We start from the raw sequence: 16,977 nt of genomic DNA, 5'->3' as shown, positions 1-16,977 counted from the left end.
TAGAGAAAAAAAGGGTCCTTCAGTTTTTGAGGGGCCTAAATCCAGAATTTGAAGGAAGACGTGCTGCATTATTCCATCAAGCTAATCTCCCTAGTCTTGATGAAGCTATTGCTGCTATGCACAGGAGGAGACAAGACTCAAGGTGATAAAGGGTAACACCTTAAATTCATCAAGTCCAGCTTATGTGGTTGCGGGGTCCCAAGAGACCAGAATTTGTTATAACTGTGTTGAAAAGGGACATTTGATTCGTGATTGCAGTCAGCCACTCAAACCAAATAGTAGTAGGGGTCGAGGCAGAGGTATGCAGAGAGGTGGTACTAGCCAAGGAGGTGCTAGTCGTGGTGGAAGGGTAAGCTTTAGAGCTAATCATGCAGTGTTAGATGGGTATGATGCAGAATCAATTACAATTTTGCTAAATGAGCTAGATGAGTTCAGAAGGTGGAAGGAAATCAGGAAGGATTCTCAATTGAACAATCAAGAAACAACATCCTCGAGTAACTCTGTTGCTGATGCGGTTCACTCAGACTCAGGTACATTCAACCAAAACCACACATCTGATTATATATTAGATTCGGGTGCATCAAGTCATGTCATGGGTAAATTAAATGAATTTACATCTTATACACCGTACTCACATTCTTATAAGAGAACAATTAAAACTGCGGATGGAACTCCTTGTTCTATTAGAGGCATTGGAATAGTTCAATGCACACCATCTATTACCTTATCATCAGTATCACATGTTCCATCTTTTCCAGTGAATCTTATTTCAATAAGTTCATTGATTGATCACATGGACTGTCGGGTGCTTCTTGATCGTGAAAATTGTTTAATTCAGGAAAGGAAAATGGGAAGAAATCTTGGGGTTGGTACTTGGCATGATGGGCTCTCTTGATAGAAGCTAGACAAGAGAAGAAGTCTATTTTGCTTTATCAGCTGGTGAGGATGAAGCTAAGGTGATGTTGTTGCATTGTCATCTGGGACATATATCTTTTGATATCATGAGCAAAATGTTTCCTCATGAAATGTCTAAGGTGAATAAGAGTAATTTAATGTGTGATGCATGTGAGTACGTGTAGCGCATCTAGGCCGATAGATGCTATTGGTAAGTTTCGGTGATTCATGACAACCGTATGCGACTAATGTGTGTTTTGAAGGAAAACTCAATGACTGGATTAGTCTCATATGAAATATGAAAGGAGACCCCTCAATTCGAAACAGTCTTGCGAACCAAGGACTCAATTTGAAAGCGTAAGGACCTTTCTAGTCTCAAGTAACACAAGGAGATGAAGGACACTTGTTTTAGCTAGGTTTTATAGTTTCTAGTTCTTGATCGTACTATTTAGAGGGGTTCATGAGTTAGTAGCTTGATCAAATTTGAGTTGGCCTTAGAAATCTTGCACACTCGCTCAAAATCAGCTCAAGATGGTCAATAGAAGTTAACACAACACTTGGAAGAAGAAACAATCGAAGTTACATTCAAATCCAAGTCAATTCAGCTGAAAACAAAGAAAAACAGCAGCACCGGTTGAACCGGTGCCCTAGCATCAGAGCATCCGATGCTTGGCGGAAGGACCGATGCCCTGTCGGTCTATCTTCTCTGGATGCAGGCAGGAATCAAGTCAAATAACTCTATAGCACCGGTTGAACCGATGGTCAAAAGATAAGCACCGGTGCATTAGATGTACTTTGTTCTAGAGAGCATGTTTTGGTGGACTTCAACTTCTCTTCAGCACCGGTTGAACCGACGCTTCAGAATCAAAGCACCGGTGCATTGGATGTACTTTGTTCCAGAACGCTTGTTTGAGTTGATCAGTGAACCTCTTCAGCACCGGTTGAACTGATGCCCCTACGGAGCATGCATCGGTGCAATGACGCAAGCGTGGATACCGTGTCAGAACTCCAACGGCTACTAATTGGATACAGAGAGACCGGTTGAACCGATGCCTCTACTTTCTATCCCGTCGGTTTTTCCGGTGGTCACGGTTTTTCTGCAGAAAACTACCAACGGCTATGTGACCTCCTCCACTCTATATAAGGGTACCCCCTGGCTCATTTCAGTTGCCTTTGACACCTTGAAAACCTGAGGCCACCCTTGAGAAAAAGAGAAAGAGCTTTGAGCAAAAGAGAGAAGATCTAGTGCTTTGTTTGTGCTTCAACCTTGGAGAATTCATCCTTTGCAGGTGTAGCAAGTGTGCTTGAGCTAGGGCCAACTGAGTGTAGGTCAAGTGAAGGCTTAGGAGCTTGTTACTCTTGGTGATTGGCAGCACCTAGACGATCTTGGTGATTGAAGGTGTTTCTTTCGGAGCTTGCCAAGGATTGTGGGAGCCCGAAGAAGTTTGTACGTGGCTTGAGCTCCACCACGCCGGGATGGTGAACGGAGACTCTTAGTGAGCGCCCAAGTCTCGGTGAGATGGGAGGTGACAAGACTCTTAGTGAGTGCCACAACGTGGATTAGGGGTGTGTGCCAACACATCGACACCACGGAAAAAAAATCCGGTTGTCTCTTGCCCACTCTTTCTTTTCAAGCATTTACTTTCATACATCTTTTCATGTGCTTGACCTTAGAGATAATAACTTAGCTCTACCTTGCTTAGTTTCTTTTCTTTAGTAGCTTGTGTAGCTTGTTTAGTTTCTTTTCTTTAGTAGCTTGTGTAGCTTGCTTAGTTAGCCGGTTGGTGAATTGAGCCTTACTAGCATTGCATAGGTTAAGGTTGTTTTAATTGCTTTAGAATTTTGAAAAAGGCCCAATTCACCCCCCTCTTGGTCCATCGATCCTTACAATTGGTATCAAAGCCTCGTTGCTCATTTGGATCATTAGGCTTCACCGCCTAGAGCTATGGCCAAGATGGGTGGTTCGCCGCCTCACTTCGAGGGCAAGAACTTTGCCTATTGGAAAGTTCGCATGGCCGCATACTTTGATGTGATTGCCCCCGAAGTGTGGTTGGCAACAAAGACCGGGTTCACCAGAACTCCCACCATGGAATAACTTAAGTGGAATGCAAATGCAAGAAATGCAATTTTCGAAGCCATTAGTGAGGAAGTCTTTGCTAGAGTAAATGGCATGGACTTAGCAAGTGATATATGGAAAGAGCTAATTGAAATCCATGAAGGCTCCACTAAAGTCCGTGAACAAAAATATCACTTGTTTAGAGCTAAGTATGATTCCTTTAAGATGCTTGCTCATGAAAATTGCAATGATATGTATTCTCGCTTAAATGTCATTGTCAAGGACATTAATGCTCTTGAAGTTTCTAAAATTGACAGTGGCTCCATCAACCGCAAGATTCTCATGCTCCTTCCAAAGCCCAAGTACAACATTATCAATGCTATGCTTCAAAAGGAGAATCTTGACACGATGGAAGTGGGAGAGATTGTGGGCGAAATTCGCGCTCATGAAATGGGTATCCTTGGTATGTCCGAAGAGCCAACAACAAGCAAGTCTATTGCTCTCAAAACCAAGGCCAACAAATCCCGCAAGCTCAAGATGGTCAAGCAAGAATCAAGCTCAAGCAATGAAGAAGAAGATCATCATGAGAGCTCATCCGATGAAGAAGATGATGGAGAACTTGCTCTCATGATGAGAAAGTTCACACGCTTGAATGACAAGATCAACAAGAAGGGTTTCAATGTTGACCCCAAAAGAAGAATGTTCCGGCCATGGGGAGATGTCAAGAACAAAACTTGTTACAATTGTGGAGAAAAAGGCCACATCTCTCCCGATTGCCCCAAGCCGGACAAGAGAAAGAAGGACCACAAAAACAAACATCGCCATGATTCAAGCGATGATGAAGAGGATGAAAAGAAGATCAAGAACAAGAAGCTTGGGAAGAAGAAGAGCCATGACAAGAAGACCAAGCTATTCCCAAAGAAGAAAGGGCACACCAAGAGAAGCTTCTTGGTGGAAAAACAAGAGTGGGTGACCGATGTCTCATCAAGCGAAGATTCAAGTGATGAAGAAGATATCGTCACCATCGCCCTCACAAATGAAGAATCACCACTACCTCCGCCTCCCATGCGCCTCATGGCAAAAGGTAACACAAATGTATGTGAGGTAGATAGTGAAAATGATAGTGATGAAGAGCTTGACCCTTATGAATTCACTAACCTCATTAATGAGTATACATCCGTCATCAAGAGGGAAAAGGGCAAAGTCAAGATTCTTGAGAGCACTCATGCCAAGTTAGAGCTTGCCCACTCCGACTTGCTTGGCAAGTACAATGACTTGCTCAAAGAGCACAATGAGTCACTTGTACTTGCTAAGCAAGTTGAAGAGAGCCACAAAAAGCTTAAACAAGAGCATAGGGAGTTGGCTCACAAATATCAAGAACTTGAATTTGCCTATGAAGCAATTGACCCAAGTCTTGAGAACTTTGCTCATGAAACTATTGGAAAGGTCAATGCTTCTACTTCATGTGATGACCTACTCATTAATGCAAATGCCACTAATATTGTGCCCGAGCTTGCTCCTTCTAGAGAAAAGGAATTGATGGATCAAGTAGCAAGCCTCAAGAGTAGTGTGGAGAAGCTCTCAAGAGGAGAATACATCCACCAGGAAATTCTCTTCAATAATGCTCGTGACTATGGCAAGAGAGGTCTTGGTTCATTTCCGGAGGCAAATCAAGGCACTACTCCTTCTCCGGAGATCAAGACTAGCTTCATCAAGGAAGTTGGTTCATATTGCCAACATTGCCAAGTCACCGGGCACCACACTAGGGAGTGCACCTTACCATCACGTCCTCTTCCCACTTTACCTAAGAATTACTCATCAATGTTTCAAAATAACCATTTTCTCTTGAGTAAAGTGAAGGGCAAGGTGAAGGCCAAATTTATTGGCAAAATTGCTAAGGAGTCAAAGAAGAAGCTCCCCAAGCAACTTTGGGTCCCAAAAGCTCTTGTCAGACATGTGCAAGGCCCAAAGCTTGTTTGGGTTCCTAAATCTCAAAAGTGAATTCTCATGTGTGTAGGTGAACTACAAAGCCGGTGAAAAATATTGGGTACTTGATAGCGGTTGCTCTCAACACATGACCGGCAATGATAGCATGTTCACCACTCTTGAAGACCCCGGAGATCATGAACATGTCACCTATGTTTATAATTCAAGGGGAAAAGTTTTAGGTTTGGGTAGAATAGCAATCTCTAAAGATTTATCTATTTCTAATGTCTTGTTTGTAGAAGCTCTTAGTTTTAATCTCATTTCTATTGCTCAATTATGTGATCTTGGACTAACGTGTACCTTTGACAAGAATGGTGTTGTAGTAACTCATGAAAAAGACAAGTCATTGATATTCACGGGGTTTAGGCATGGCAACATTTACTTGGTGGATTTCTCTTCAAAGCAAACAAGCACCATGACATGCCTCTTCACCAAGTCATCTCATGGGTGGCTTTGGCATAGAAGAATTGCTCATATTGGCATGAGCAACCTCAAGAAGGCCCACAAGAGAGGGATGATCACCGGCTTGAAGGACGTTACCTTTGACAAGAACAAATTATGCAAAGCATGTCAAGCCGGGAAGCAAGTTGCAACACATCATCCCATCAAAACGATGTTGTCTACCTCCAAGCCGCTCGAGCTACTTCACATGGATCTCTTTGGTCCAACTACATACAAGAGCATTGGTGGTAACCTCTATTGCCTAGTTATTGTTGATGATTTTTCACGTTACACTTGGGTCATGTTTCTAGGCGATAAGGGTGAAACTCCAGAAATCTTCAAGACATTTGCAAGAAGAGCTCAAAGGGAGTACAACTCCCCAATTGTGAAGATCCGGAGTGACAACGGCACCGAGTTCAAGAATATGAAGATTGAAGAATGGTGCGATGAAGAGGGCATCAAGCATGAGTTTTCCGCCACCTACACGCCTCAACAAAATGGAGTGGTGGAAAGAAAGAACAAGACACTCATCACTCTAGCAAGAGCAATGTTGGATGATTATGGCACGTCCAAGAAATTTTGGGCGGAAGCAATCAATACGGCGTGTTATGCATCCAACCGAGTGTATCCCCACCGACTCCTCAAGAAAACTCCATATGAGCTCATCACCGGGAAGAAACCAAATATATCCTACTTTCGAGTCTTTGGTTGCAAATGCTTCATCTATAAGAAGAAAAGGCTCGGTAAGTTTGAGAGTAGATGTGATGAAGGTTTCTTTCTTGGTTATGCGTCAAACTCCAAAGCATATAGAGTATTCAATCAAACCTCTAGGTTAGTTGAAGAAACATGTGATGTGGAGTTTGATGAATCTAATGGCTCCCAAGAGAAGGTTGTTGGCTATGACAATGTAGGTGATGAGGAGATTGATGAAGCTTTAAAGACTATGTCCATTGGGGATATCAAGCCGGAAGAGGTGCATGAAGGCAATGATCAAGGGGGAGGACCTTCCTCATCTACACTAAGCACCTCTACGGCACCCCAAGTGGATGAAGATCAAGAAAAAGATGATCCACAACCTCAAGAAAATATGCCAACACCAACACCCCAAGTCCAAGAACAAGAAGAGCAAAATGTTCCACCACAAGCACAAGTCACCCATGATACACCCCAACAAGCATCCACGCAAGCACCACTAGTGAAGCATGGTCGCATCTCCAAGGATCATCCAATTGGTCAAATCATTGGTAGTCCTTCCAAGGGAGTAAGAACTCGCTCCAAGCATGCTTCATTTTGCGAATATTACTCGTTTGTTTCTTGTATTGAACCCACTAGCATAGAGGAAGCGCTTGAAGACTCGGATTGGGTGATGGCCATGCAAGAAGAATTGAACAACTTCACCCGCAATGAAGTTTGGGTCCTCGAAGCTCCTCCGAAAGACAAGAACATAATCGGCACCAAGTGGGTCTTTCGAAACAAGCAAGATGAACATGGGGTGGTGATACGCAACAAAGCTAGACTTGTGGCAAAAGGGTTTTCTCAAGTCGAAGGTTTGGATTTTGGTGAAACTTTTGCTCCGGTCGCAAGACTTGAAGCTATCCGTATCCTTCTTGCTTACTCTTCACATCATAACATTAAGTTGTATCAAATGGATGTGAAAAGTGCATTCTTAAATGGCGTTATTAACGAACTTGTTTATGTTGAGCAACCTCCCGGGTTTGAAGATCCGAGGAATCCTAACCATGTTTATAGGTTGCACAACGCACTCTATGGGCTCAAACAAGCTCCAAGGGCTTGGTATGAGAGGCTTCGTGACTTCCTAATCATGCAAGGCTTCAAGATCGGGAGGGTGGACACCACATTGTTCACAAAAGACGTCAACGAGGATCTTTTCATTTGTCAAATTTATGTTGACGATATTATCTTTGGCTCAACTAATGATTCACTAAGCCATGAGTTTGCTACCATGATGTCTAGGGAATTCGAGATGTCTATGATTGGCGAATTGACCTTCTTCCTTGGTTTTCAAGTCAAACAAATGAAGGAAGGGACATTCATCCATAAAGAAAAATATACTAAAGATATCTTGAAGAAGTTCAAGATGGATGAGTGCAAGCCAATCAAGACACCCATGGCAACCAATGGGCATCTCGACTTGGATGTGGACGGTAAATCGATTGATCAATCTCTCTATCGTTCTATGATAGGGTCTTTGCTTTACCTTACCGCATCTAGGCCCGATATAATGTTTAGTGTGTGCTTGTGTGCCCGCTTTCAAGCAAACCCAAAGGAATCACACCTCTCGGCTGTGAATAGGATCCTTCGGTATCTCAAGCACACCCCAAGCATAGGCTCGTGGTACCCCAAAGGCGCTAGCTTAGATCTCTTGGGATACTCGGATTTGGATTTTGCCGGAAGCCGTGTGGATCGCAAGAGTACCTCCGGGGGTTGCCACTTGCTTGGGCGTTCTCTAGTTTCTTGGTCGAGTAAGAAGCAAAATTCCATGGCTTTGTCCACCGCGGAAGCGGAATATATAGCGGCCGGTGCATGTTGTGCCCAAATCCTATATATGAAGCAAACCCTTTTGGACTTTGGTGTGAAACTAGATAGGATCCCACTCCTTTGTGATAATGAAAGTGCCGTAAAAATTGCCAAGAATCCGGTTCAACACTCTCGCACAAAGCACATAGATATTCGCCATCACTTCTTGCGTGATCACGAAGCTAAAGGAGACATATCTCTTCAAGGTGTGAGATCCGAGGAGCAATTGGCGGATATTTTCACAAAACCATTAGACGAGAGTACTTTTGTTAGGCTAAGGAATGAGCTTAATGTATTAGATGCGGCAAACGTCATGTAAAATGCCTTGTCATATAGAAAAATGCATACATATAGGACACTTGTCTAACCTTGTCAAGATAGTGATGAACATGGGTCTTGCATGAGCCGGTGGTCTTCGTTTCGCTCATGGCATGAAGAATGGTTCATCATGAAGAAGCTTGCCGAGGGTTCAAACTTGACAAGATAGATTTAAATTTGTGCAATGCATGTGCTTGTCATATAAAATGCATCCATGTTTTAATTCTAGCTTTGCATTAGCATTGCATCACGGTAGTAGCATCACAAGGGAGCAAATCACACTTCGAGAAAGATATTCATGCTAAATATGATATATCATCTCTACAAGGGTGATAATATCAATGTTGCGCTTTCATGCCTATTGAGACACGTCCTATCGAACTTAAAGTTTCAATCTCTAAGTTCATAGGCAAAGTGGCTCATACATTTGGTTTTTTGTGTTTAAACCTCGCTTGGATCTTAATTTGCCTATGTTTATGTAAAAGCTTGCGAGCACTTAGTATGAGTGTTTGAGGGGTGAGGTTTTGTAAATTTGGATCAGAAGTAGAGTTTGTAGTTCAGCAGAAATTTTCCTTAATCACCGGTTAAACCGACGCCCTGTTTTTACCCTCATCGGTTCATCCGGTGCTTAAGTCTTCGTGGCTCGGTTTCTGCATCGCCTCTGGAACTTCTCCCGACCGTTACACCGATGGCCACCGGTGCTTCCGATGGTTGGCGGATGAACCGACGTCTCAGCATCGGCTCAACCGGTGCTACTGCGTGGAGTAATGGCCCTTGCAGTGTCTCTGGACCTTACTCCTGCCGTTGCACCGACGCCCGTCGGATGTTCCGATGCCTCATTAACGGTTCTTCCGGTGCCCTCTGTTGACCCGTTTTCACCTCTTTTAGATCTGGTCAAACTCAAACCGGTGGATACACCGATGCCTATTTCTCCGAACCATCGGAACTTCCGGTGCTTTAGGGTTGGCGGGCCCGCACGTCCTGTTTCTCTTAAATCCTCCGCGGGCCCCGCAAGTCAGTCTCTCTCTCACTTCCTTCTTCCTCGCGAACCGCCGCCCGCGCCCTCGCTCCGCCGCCGCGCGCCCACACGCCGCCGCTGCTCCACATGCTCCGCCCCTGCACCGCCGCACCGCCGCTCTCGCACATCTTCACCGCGCCCGTGCCTCGCCCGCTCCGCGCCTGCGCCGCCTGTGCCACACCCTCGCCGCGCCTGTGTCACCCCCGCTCTGCCTGTTCCTCGCCGCGCCGCCGCTCACCACTGCCGCCAACGGACTCTCTACGCGCGTAGCCACTCATGCTCCACTCCTTTGGAGGTTCCACCGAGATTCGACCCCTGTTTTGAGTTCCTTGCACCTTTGGTTCGAGCGCGCTCAAGGTGTTCGAGAATTTGCTCCAAAGGGTTTTTCTTCGATTTTTGTCGAGTTCTCTTCTCTGATCCTCCAGGGTATGATCTTCACTTCCTTGGCATGTGTCATGTTTCCTTTTTCATATCTTTTACACATGACCACATATGACCTTTGCCTCTCACCCACACACATGGGCTCTTAACTTGATGAGATCTATTTTAGTGTGTTCTTTCAGAGGTTATCCACTAAGAATTCACGTCATAGGCTCAATTCAAATCCATGTTTTGTTTCTATGATAGATGGCTGGTGACAAGAAGGGCAAGGGCAAGATGGTTGTGCAGAAGAAGAAGAAGCGCACCTGTGAGGATCGCGAGCGCGAGCAGGCTGAGGCAGTTGCAGATGCTGCAGACAGGCAGGGATCACTTCGGATCAGGGATCCTCAGCCTCAGGGGGAGCCACAGCAGCAGTTACGTCGCTCAGGACGTACTCAGATAGCACAGACCACACCTGAGTCCCGCTCTCGTCCACGGACTCGAGGTGGTGGAACTCAGAGGGGAGCAGGTCATGCACAGCAGCAGCAGCACACCGGCAGTGACACTCAGATAGGAGGTCAGGACAGTGGTGAGGAGCTGCCCGAGGTTGAGCTATTTGATCTCAGGGGTATTCCAGGATCTAGGGTCAAGAGACTGAGATATGTCACCCCGGAGCAGTGGTTTCCCGAGCAGAGGGATATTGGAGTTGACCGTCGCTTTCACACTCTGCTCCAGGAGTCTTTCTATCACGCTTATGCCCAGATGGATATCAAGATCAGTGAGCACAAAATGCTCCACTGGGTGGCTATGCGCGTGGCAGCAGGAGGGATTCCTATCCTCCCCTTGTTTGAGAGATATGAGGGTTTACCAGCTCTACTGAATGAGAGGTCTCGGTACATCAAAGAGTGGGTTCGCGTCTTCTACGCCACCCTATTTATTGAGGAGGACCGACAGTTCATAGATTTCATGTTCCAGCAGAGGCATTACAGATTGACTCGAGCACGTTTAGCAACACTGCTTGGAGTTCAAATTGCCGAGGAGCCACACTTCGTGCACTATCAGGCTTATGGCAGCACGGTGCCTCCTCGTCGTCCTCATGAGTCTCACGTCCCTTCTGACGAGGAGACCAGCGTTCTCTTTGAGCAGCCTTTCCTGCCTGGCACACCGAGGACCCCGGACAGACTTACTCACGTAGCTCACTCAGTACATCTAGCTTTGAGGAAGAGTATGTTGTTTCGGATTGGATACAATGAGAGGATCACAGCTCTGCAGCAGTGGCTTCTACTTTATATCATGACAGGACGAGATTTTGACCTCGTTGACTTCTTTATCTGCGAGCTAGAGGACGTGATCATGGATGGGATGACTGTTCACCGTCGTCACCCCTTCGCTCATTGGATCTGCTGGATACTTGCTCAGCTCAGTCAGAATGAGCATATGGATGAGCTGGAGCAGTCGAGGACACACTTCAGTTTTTACTCACCTGTTACTCCTCGAGACGGTCGTCGTGGCTCGAGAGGCCAGCGCCGAGCATAGCGGGTTCCAGATGAGCGTTCTTTGGCTGAGGGCAGAGTTGCAGACGATCCGACAGCAGCCGAGGACGCTTCACTAGCAGCAGCAGAGGCCCAGCTCCCACAGTACCTGATCACAGACTCAGAGGACTCGGAGGATGACGAGGATTTCATTCCCACTGTTACTGTTCCTCGAGGTGCTCATGACGATGAGGCAGGATCCTCCGGTGCAGCACGAGCCCCTGCTCCTCCAGTTACCACTGCACAGGTCTCACAGCCAGACTCTCTTGCAGCTATACTTACTCGGCTCTCTGACCAGCAAGACCGGTTTGCTGCAGCTCAGCTAAGTATGCAAGCCGAGCAGGCTCGCCAGCAGGAGGCCCAGACATTAGTGCTTGAGGGGATTAGACAGCAGCAGGAGGCCATGAGGCTACAGCTACAGCAGCAGTCCCAGATCCAGCAGCAGATGTTCACTTTCTTCTCGGGATGCTTCGGTCAGCTATACCGTCACACTGGACTGCCTGAGCCTCAGCTCCCTACACCCCAGCAGCTCCAGTTCGACCCTACTGCTCCCGCTCCACCTGTTGGCGGTTTTGTGCAGACACCCATGTCATCCTTCCCGATGTCACCACTTCTTCAGACCGGGTTGTTTGCCAGTCCTGTTCCTACTACTACTCCAGCTCCTGCTCCACAGCCTAATGTCTGGACTGCCGAGCAGCGTGCAGAGTTTCTTAGGTAGCAGCAGATCCTACACCAGCTCCAGCACCCCTCGGCTCAGTCCCTCACTTTCGAGTCACCTTCACAGCCTGAGGTGCTCCGTCCATCTGTCGTACGCCCCACTCAGCCAGACCTGACTCCCGTCACGTCTGCTCCTCCGACGGACTCCACGGTCGTCGCCGAGCCAGCTTCTACCGCTGCACCAGCTACTTCTACTGTTCTGACGACTCCGGTTGAGCAGAAGTCCTCTTCGGTCGATGACGACTGGACGGACGACGACGTCGATGACTCCGCCGCTCAGTTCTCCACCGAACCCAGCCTGAAGACCCCGCCTTCTCCAGCTCAGGATTAGTTTGCCTTCCTTTTTGGTGCTTTGTTGCCAAAGAGGGAGATAGATAGGGGGAGTAGAGATAGGGGGAGGTTGGTGGTTTGTGGCGTGTTTGGATCTTCATGGTTTTTGTGTATTGGACATGTTATTTGGATATTGTGTATGCTCTGTGTTGACATATCCCTACATGTGCTTTATTTCAAGTAATGCTTGCCTGTTTAACGCTTTCAATTTCATATCTTGTGTTTCTCTACTTTGTGTTGTCATCAATCACCAATAAGGGGGAGATTGTAGCGCATCTAGGCCGATAGATGCTATTGGTAAGTTTCGGTGATTCATGACAACCGTATGCGACTAATGTGTGTTTTGAAGGAAAACTCAATGACTTGATTAGTCTCATATGAAATATGAAAGGAGACCCCTCAATTCGAAACAATCTTGCGAACCAAGGACTCAATTTGAAAGCGTAAGGACCTTTCTAGTCTCAAGTGTCACAAGGAGATGAAGAACACTTGTTTTAGCTAGGTTTTATAGTTTCTAGTTCTTGATCGTACTATTAAGAGGGGTTCATGAGTTAGTAGCTTGATCAAATTTGAGTTGGCCTTAGAAATCTTGCACACTCGCTCCAAATCAGCTCAAGATGGTCAATAGAAGTTAACACAACACTTGGAAGAAGAAACAATCGAAGTTACATTCAAATCCAAGTCAATTTAGCTGAAAACAAAGAAAAACAGCAGCACCGGTTGAACCGGTGCCTTAGCGTCGGAGCATCCGATGCTTGGCGGAAGGACCGATGCCCTGTCGGTCTATCTTCTCTGGATGCAGGCAGGAATCAAGTCAAATAACTCTATAGCACCGGTTGAACCGATGGTCAAAAGATAAGCACCGGTGCATTAGATGTACTTTATTCCAGAGAGCATGTTTTGGTGGACTTCAACTTCTCTTCAGCACTGGTTGAACCAATGCTTCAGAATCAAAGCACCGGTGCATTGGATGTACTTTGTTCCAGAACACTTGTTTGAGTTGATCAGTGAACCTCTTCAGCACCGGTTGAACCGATGCCCCTACAGAGCATGCACCGGTGCAATGACGCAAGCGTGGATACTGTGTCAGAACTCCAACGGCTACTAATTGGACACAGAGAGACCGGTTGAACCGATGCCTCTACTTTCTATCCCGTCGGTTCTTCCGGTGGTGACAGTTTTTCTGCAGAAAACTTCCAATGACTATGTGACCTCCTCCACTCTATATAAGGGTACCCCCTGGCTCATTTTAGTTGCATTTGACACCTTGAAAACCTGATGCCACCCTTGAGAAAAAGAGAAAGAGCTTTGAGCAAAAGAGAGAAGATCTAGTGCTTTGTTTGTGCTTCAACCTTGAAGAATTCATCCTTTGCAAGTGTAGCAAGTGTGCTTGAGCTAGGGCCAACTGAGTGTAGGTCAAGTGAAGGCTTAGGAGCTTGTTACTCTTGGTGATTGGCAGCACCTAGACGATCTTGGTGATTGAAGGTGTTTCTTTCGGAGCTTGCCAAGGATTGTGGGAGCCCGAAGAAGTTTGTACGTGGCTTGAGCTCCACCACGCCGGGATGGTGAACGGAGACTCTTAGTGAGCGCCCAAGTCTCGGTGACATGAGAGGTGACAAGACTCTTAGTGAGTGTCACAACGTGGATTAGGGGTGTGTGCCAACACATCGACACCACGGAAAAAAATCCGGTTGTCTCTTGCCCACTCTTTCTTTTCAAGCATTTACTTTCATACATCTTTTCATGTGCTTGACCTTAGAGATAATAACTTAGCTCTACCTTGCTTAGTTTCTTTTCTTTAGTAGCTTGTGTAGCTTGCTTAGTTAGCCGGTTGGTGAATTGAGCCTTACTATCATTGCATAGGTTAAGGTTGTTTTAATTGCTTTAGAATTTTGAAAAAGGCCCAATTCACCCCCCCTCTTGGTCCATCGATCCTTACAGTACGGGAGGCACACTAGAAGCTCATATGTGAGCAGGGGTTTAAGAAGTTTATCACCTTTTATATTAATCCATTCAGATGTGTCGACTTCCCCAGTCACTACTATAAGTGGGGCAAGATATTTTGTTACCTTTATTGATTGTTATTCTCGTATGACATGGGTGTATTTAATGAAGCATAAAAGTGAGGTACTTGAATGTTTTAAGGGTTTCTATGCTTATGTAAAGAATCAGTTTGGCACTTCTATTCAAATTATCTGAAGTGATAATGGAACTGAATATGTGAATAAGGAATTTTAGAGTTTCCTTTTGAGAGAAGGAATTCTACATCAGACTTCGTGCCCCGATACCCACCACAAAATGGAGTGGCTGAAAGGAAAAATAGGCATCTTCTGGAGGTAACTCGTTCACTTATGCATACAATGAATGTACCTAAATTTCTTTGGAGTGAGGCAGCCTTGACTGCCATTCATTTGATAAATCGTATGCTATCAAGGGTACTTGGTACGAAATCTCCTTGTGAGATGTTATTTGGGAAAAATGAGTTCTTGGTTCCACCTAAAGTCTTTGGATGCACATGCTTTGTTAGAGATCATAGACCAGGGGTTGAAAAGCTGGATTCTCAGGCTATCAAGTGTATTTTTGTGGGGTATTCATCTGGACAAAAAGGGCATTAGTGTTGGAGCCCATCTGAGTGCCGTATGTTTGCAAGTATGGATGTAACCTTCAGGGAATCAGTTCCTTTCTATGGTGAGAAGACTGATTGAAGTTCTCTGTTCATTGATTTAGACCCTCCAAATGGATCAGAAGGTAGTGAGCAAACTGAGCCTAAAGTTGAGACTAAAACAAATGAGAAGAGTGTTATGGTTGGTTTAATGCCTGGTTCAGTTAAAGTGAACGACACTATACAGGAAGGGAGAGTACAACAGCCTTCGACAGAGAGGAATCTACAAGTATATACGAGAAGGAGAGAAAATCTCATACAGCCTACCACTATTGTTGAAGGAGTTGAAAGTGATCAAGCTCGTTTGAGTGAAATTGAGAATGACCAGTTTTCAGAGTCAGGGGGAGAGATAATGGATCACTTGAATGACTTACCTATTGCTCTAAGAAGGGAAGCAAGGAGACTGCAGGTAAACCTCCAGTGAGATATGGCTTTGAAGATAATTATGAAGATGAACATAGTAGTGAGGAAAGTAATTATGTGTCATATGAGTCCTTACCATCTAAGTACCGGACATTTGTGACAACCCTGCAATCCGTACGAATTCCAAAAAACTGGAAAGAAGCAAAGCAAGATCCAAGATGGAAAGAGGCAATGCTTGAAGAGGTTGCGGCACTTGAGAAGAATGACACATGGGAGCTTGTACCTTCTCCTCCTAGGAAGAAGGTGGTTGATTGTAATTGGATATATACTGTGAAACAAAACCCTGAAGGAAAAGTGGAGAGATATAAGGCAAGGCTGGTAGCAAAAGGGTACAACCAGACATATGGGATTGACTATGATGAAACATTTGCACCGGTTGCAAAGATGAGTACCGTGAGGACCTTGATTTCCTGTGCTGCTAACTTTGATTGACCATTATATCAATTAGATATTAAAAATGCATTCCTTCATGGTGATCTTAAAGAGGAGGTTTATATGGAGGTTCCACTTGGATTCACTACTGCTGAAACAAAATGTAAGGTGCTAAGATTGAAAAAATCTTTATATGGACTAAAACAATCACCAAGAGCATGGTTTGATAGGTTTAAATGTGCTATGCTTGCTATGGGATATAAGCAATGTAATGGAGATCATACTCTGTTCTATCTATGTTCCAAAAATCATATAACTATCCTAGCCGTCTATGTTGATGAGATCACTGGATATGATACTTCGGAAGTGGTACGATTGAATGAGAATTTGAGAAGGGAATTTGAAATTAAAGATTTGGGACAGCTTCGATATTTTCTGGGGATTGAAGTAGTGAGATCCCCTAGAGGGATAATGCTCTCACAGCGGAAGTATGCCCTGGATCTACTGGATTGGACAGGTATGCTTGGGTGTCGTGCAACCACTACACCAATAGAGCAAAACCACAAATTGGGTGCTGAATCTGGACATCCTGTAGATAAGGAAAGATATCAAAGACTAGTGGGACGTCTCATCTACCTATGCCATACAAGACCAGATATAACATATGCTGTGAGTGTAGTAAGCATATACATGCATGACCCAAGGATTGGTCACATGGATGCAGTCTATAGAATCTTGAGATACTTAAAGAGGAATCCAGGCAAAGGTTTGCTGTTTAAGAAAAATGGACATCTGAATATGGAGGGTTATTGTGATGCAGACTGGGCAAGTTGTCTTGATGACAGAAGATCAACTTCAGGCTATTGTATATTTGTTGGTGGCAACTTGATGATTTGGAGAAGTAAGAAACAACCTGTAGTATCACGCTCTACTGCACAGGCTGAGTACAGGGCTATGTCACAGAGTCTAAGTGAACTATTATGGATTAAATCTTCTATTTGAGTTGAAACTCCAGGAGGCCAGTTCTATGAACTTTTGGTGTGATAACAAATTGGCTATTAATATTGCCAACAACCCAGTTCAACATGATCGAACCAAACATGTGGAGATCGATCGCTTTTTTATTAGAGAAAGGATTGATGATGGGACTTTGTGTCTAGGGTTTGTGACTTCTAAGGAACAAATTACTGATTGTCTAACAAAAGGGTTGAGTGTTAGAGGGTGTGAGTCTTCATGTGACAAGATGGGCATGATAGATGTATATGGCCCATCTTGAGGGGGAGTGTTGGTGTGTGTGTGTATGTAATATATGTATATATGCAGGGCTAAA

General features: G+C 45.1%; 1 long non-coding RNA gene across 1 annotated transcript; it reads left to right on the top strand.

The window, feature by feature from the left end:
- The first annotated feature begins 975 nt into the window (after positions 1 to 975).
- On the top strand, positions 976 to 14,326 carry LOC120663330. The gene is made up of 3 exons (XR_005670474.1): positions 976 to 1,073; positions 12,239 to 12,243; positions 14,140 to 14,326. It is a non-coding gene; the product is annotated as an uncharacterized LOC120663330 (long non-coding RNA).
- The last annotated feature ends 2,651 nt before the right edge of the window (positions 14,327 to 16,977 follow it).

This window comes from Panicum virgatum, chromosome 3N (assembly GCF_016808335.1).
Source record: "Panicum virgatum strain AP13 chromosome 3N, P.virgatum_v5, whole genome shotgun sequence".
Classification (NCBI taxonomy): domain Eukaryota; kingdom Viridiplantae; phylum Streptophyta; class Magnoliopsida; order Poales; family Poaceae; genus Panicum; species Panicum virgatum.
Note: the sequence above shows the minus strand (reverse complement) of the source record. Positions and strands in the feature narration are given on the sequence as shown.